We start from the raw sequence: 5000 nt of genomic DNA on the forward strand, positions 1-5000 counted from the left end.
CCCCCGTCCGCACCCCATCGGTTCTCGTCCTTTCGCCCTCTCTCTCTCTCGGCTCTCTCTCGGCTCAGCTCCAGCCGCACCGCCGCCCGGCGCTGCTCGCGACCGGCACCCACGGGGCGCTTTTCCCGGACCGGGGCCGGCACCGACACCTCTCGTGGTTTTTAAGGACACCTGAAGGCTCGCGGGGCCACGCGGCTGTCACACAGCTGGGGACGGTAAAGACGCCCTTCCCCGGCAGCGGGAGGGGCGACACCTCGCCTGCGACGGGAAGCGAACTGGAAAGGAGACCGCCCTGCCCGATCACCGGACCCCCGCCGTGGCTTCCCCATGACAGAGAAGCCCCGGCAGAGAGCCGGCCCGCCGGGGGCCCTCTCCCACGCGACCCGAAAAGCCTCATCGATCAGGCGCGGCTGACGAAGGAGACGCGCAAACCGTGACCAGGGCCCCGTCCCCGAGAGGCTCTCTCGGTCTGCCCTTCTCTCTCTCTTCCTCCTCCTGCGGCTTGGCGCCGCCGAGCCTCCCGGGACTGAACGTGCCTGAGGCCGCCGACGCCGGCGGGCCGGTCACGGCACAACAGGAGCACGGGGGGGTGCCGCCACCCGACAACGGTTCCCTTAGCGGGGCAACAGCAGGACGGGACCGCCCGGGCTGGGGGACTCGGCCCCTTCGCCCGGGGAACCCATCCCAGCGTGCGAGAAAAGTGCCACCGACCGTGCCCACGGGGCCACCGGCTTTCACCCGCCACGCGGCAGTCGGCTTCCCCTCCGGCAAAAAAAAAAAAAAAAAAAAAAAAAGCCGGGCGGGGACGGCACGATAAAAAGGCACATGGCGCGCGCGTTCGGCAACGGACCCGTGCTAACCACAGGGGCCGCGGGCCCGGGCCGAGGGGCGACCCACCGGCATCTCGCCCCTCTCTCTCTCGCTCTCTCTCTCTCTGCACACCTTGGCTTGCGTGGCCCGCGCACCTTTGTCGCGCGGCTTCTCGGGTGCCGCGGCTTAAGGCCGCCGGAAAGGGGGGGGGGGGGGGGGGGGGGGACCGTCAACGACGGCCGGCCGGGCAGCCCCCCACTCCGCCCGCACGCCGGCTCGCTAACAAAAAAAAAAAGGCAACGTGAACGGACCCCCGGTGGAAACCCAGCCTGCCCTGGCGGAAGCGGCTCAGCCGCACCACCCGCAAAGCGAGGTAGGACGAGGCGCCGCCGCCTCGCCCTCGACATGCCGGGGGGCTCTCTGTCGGGCTCCGGGTCCGTGCTAGGGCAAGGCCGGCCACCGCGGCCGGCCTCTGCCCCTGGAAAAATCCGCCCGCTACGCGGGTCCCCGGCTTAAGGCCGAGGAAGGGGGACAACGCCGAAACAAAAAAAAAAAACAAAAAAAAAAAAAAACCCACAGGCCGGGGACGGCGGTGGCGCCACCCCGGCTCATCGGGCGACTGCCGTCGCCGAGCCCCTCAAGCGACGCAGCAGGCCGAGGCCAGGCCGCGCGTCCCACTGCGCGTCCCCCGCCGCCCTTCCGACACGGACACGCTGGCAAACAGGTCGGGAGCGGGGGACGGGACGCCGCCACCTCGGCCGAGCGGGCCATCCTCGGGGCTCTCGGAGCAAGGGCCAGGAAAAACCCCAGCCGCGTCCACCCTCCGACTGCCGGGGGGGGAAATAAAACAAAATAGAAAAAAATTAAAAGGCGCCCGCCGAGCGGGGCCCCGGCTTAAGGCCGAGCCACACACAAGGGACGAGGCGCCGCCGCCTCGCCCGCCACCGGGCCGGGCCGGAGCGGGACACGCTCACGGCTTTTCTCCACCTCACCTCGGCCAGCGAGGGGCTCTCACACGGCTTTTCGACTCTCTCTCTCGGCTCCGCGGGGACCGGCCCCTTTCCCCCGGCTCGCCCTCGGTCTCTCTCTCTCGGCTCCGCGGGGACCGGCCCCTTTCCCCCGGCTCGCCCTCGGTCTCTTCTCTCTCGGCTCCGCGGGGACCGGCCCCTTTCCCCCGGCTCGCCCTCGGTCTCTTCTCTCTCGGCTCCGCGGGGACCGGCCCCTTTCCCCCGGCTCGCCCTCGGTCTCTTCTCTCTCGGCTCCGCGGGGACCGGCCCCTTTCGGGCTCCACACACGTCTCTCTCGCGCCCCACGATCGGTCGCACCACATCTCTCTCCCTCGGGGCCCTCCACACTGCGCCAAACCTCGCTGGGGCAACCACGGACGGAACCGGGAACAAAGCCACGCGACTCGTTCCTCGGTTAGGCGGCGTGCTCTCCAACCCTGGCGCCACCGGCACGCGCGGCCAATCCAGCCCACCGCCATCGGACACAGGCGCGGAGAACCCTGCCTGCGGGGACGCGGCCCGTCACCTCGCTCCCATAGTACGGACAGATAAGTCCAAGGCCGCCGGCGCCTCCAAGAGGACCGATGAAAATCGACCGGGAAGGAGCGCCGCCGCAGGCCGCCTCCTAGCATGACGTAGCGGGAGGCGGCCGAAAACAGCGACCCCTTGGTGAACTTCCGGAGCCGGCTGAGACAACAGGTCTACCCGGCGCCGGCCGAAATGTGACCAAGTCCCTTCGGAACGAGGTAGACCTGTTGTCATCCGTCAGCGCCCGCCGCCCGGGGACCGCGCCGAGCCTGGGCGGGCGCGGAGCCGGGGTAGACCTGGTGTCTCCCGGGGAGCCGGGGTAGACCTGGCGTCCTCTCCGGCGCCGGGATAGACCTGGTGTCCGTTCCCGAAGCCGGGGTAGACCTGGTGTCCCCTCCCGAAGCCGGGGGTAGACCTGTTGGCTCCCTTCCCGAAGACGGGGTAGACCTGGTGTCCCCCTCCCGAAGCCGGGGTAGACCTGTTGTCCCCTCCCGAAGCCGGGGTAGTACCTGGTGGCCCCTCCCGAAGCCGGGGGTAGACCTGTTGGCTCCCTTCCCGAAGACGGGGTAGACCTGGTGTCCCCTCCCGAAGCCGGGGTAGACCTGTTGGCTGCCCTCCCGGAACCGGGGTAGACCTGGTGTCCCCTCCCGGAGCCGGGGTAGACCTGTTGGCTCCCCGAAGCCGGGGTAGACCTGTTGGCTGCCCTCCGAAGCCGGGGGTAGACCTGGTGTCCTTGCAGAGCTAGGGTAGACCTGTTGTTCTCCGCTCGCCGCCCGGGGTTCGGGCGCCTCGCTGACCCCGCCAAGCCTGCACAGCCGGGGGCAGCTCACGGCCTCGTAACGCCCCGGAGCCGGACGGCTCTATCAGCCCTGTCCCACTCAATGAAGCCCCCTTCCCCGCCCCCCCCCCCCCCCCCCCCCCATTTCTAAGACCAATTCATATTTTCGAGGTTTTGGGGTTTTTGGAGGCTTTTTTTTTTTTTGGTGGGCGTTGTGGGGGTGGTTTTTGGTTTTGGGTTTTGTTGGTTGTTTTTGTTTTTGCTTTTGTTTTTTTTTTTTTTTTTTTGTTTTTTTTTTGTTTTTTTTTTTTGGTTGGGTTTGGTTTTGTTTGGTTTTGTTTGGTTTTGTTTGGTTGGGGCTTTTTCTCTTTTGGATTTTTTTCTTGGGGGGGGGTTTTGTGTGTGGGGGGTTTTCTGGTTGGTATTGTTGTTGTTGTTTTTCCTTTGCTTTGCCTTGCCTTGCTTTGCTTTGCTTTGCTTTGCTTTTGTTTGATGCTAGATCTCGGGGCTTTTTGGGGGGGGAGTGGGCGTGGGGCTTGTGGCTTGTGGTTCGGTTGGTGGGCTGGTGGGGGCTTTTTTTGGTGTTTCTTTGGGGGGCTTTTATTGTTGGGTTTGGTTTTGGTTCCCCCCCCCGGGGTTGGTTTGGTGGGGTTTTGTTTGTTTTGTTTTTTTCCGTCTGTTTGTTTTTTTCTTTTGTCGTTTGTTTGGTTTGGTTTTGGCTTTTCTTGGGTTTCTGCCCGCCCCCCCCCACGCCGCGACTCGGCTCGACCCGCCCCGCCCCGCCCACGGGGAGAGGAGGCGGCGGCGGCGGCGGCGGCGGCGGGGCAGCCGCCGCCGGCACACGGGCGGCCGCTTTCGGACGGGTTCTTTCACGGTCCGCAGAGGTCTTCAGCACTCGGCGTGGCTCTGGGGGGCCGCGGGGGCTCGGTGGCGAGGCGCCCGTGGCCGGCACCACGAAGCCGCCGGCCCTTGTCCGCACAGAGAGCGACAGACAGACACGGGGACACACACCCGCTCCACGCACTCACATCCCGATGCCGCTCTCTCAGAGCACCACACCGCCCCCCCCCCCGCCCATAGGCACGCGCCCTCATCGCGTGCCCTCTCTCCCCGTCCCCGTCCCCCCGTCCCCGTCCCCGTCCCCGCGCCTGCCCTGGTCCCTGCCCTGGTCCCTGCCCTGCCTGTCGCGGCCGCCCCCCCCGGCCAGCCACGACGGTTGGGGGGCCGCCCCGCCCTGCCCCCCTCAGACTCCCTGCTGCCGCCTGCAGACTTTCCTCGCCTCCGCCCAATGACGGTTGGGGCCGCCCCGCCCTCACCCCCCCTCCCCCCCAGACTCCCTGCTGCCGCCTGCAGACTTTCCCGGCCTCCGCCCAATGACGGTTGGGGCCGCCCCGCCCTCCCCCCCTCAGACGCCCTGGCGCCACCTTCAGACTTTTCAAGCCCTCTCCCCCCCCCACCCCGGGCTCCCATCGGCCTGTTTGCACAGCGGCAGCGGCAGCGGCAGCGGCAGCGGCAAGCGGCAGCGGCGGGCGGGCGGGCGGGCGGGGCGAGGAGCCGGCCGACACCGAGGCAGCCGGGAGGTTCGGCCAGCAGGGCGAGAGCCTGCTGCAGAGGCGGGGCGGGGCGGGCGGGCGGTGGCGGGATGCCTAGCGCACCGTCCCTTTTTCCGGGAAACTTTCTGTTCGTCTCTCGCCGAGCCTTTTGGTTTGATGGCGTTCCTTCCTTCCCTCCCGCTCACCCCTGGCCCCGGCCCAGCCCGCGCAGGACGGCAGCGGGGAGAGCGGCCGAAGGGAGCGAGCGATGCGGCAATCGAGCCGGGAGCCGGGCCGCCGTCGCTCGGGCCACGGGGGCGGCGGCAGTGCCGCCGGCGCCCAAAG

Source organism: Passer domesticus, chromosome 26, assembly GCF_036417665.1.
Source record: "Passer domesticus isolate bPasDom1 chromosome 26, bPasDom1.hap1, whole genome shotgun sequence".
In the NCBI taxonomy this organism is placed as follows: domain Eukaryota; kingdom Metazoa; phylum Chordata; class Aves; order Passeriformes; family Passeridae; genus Passer; species Passer domesticus.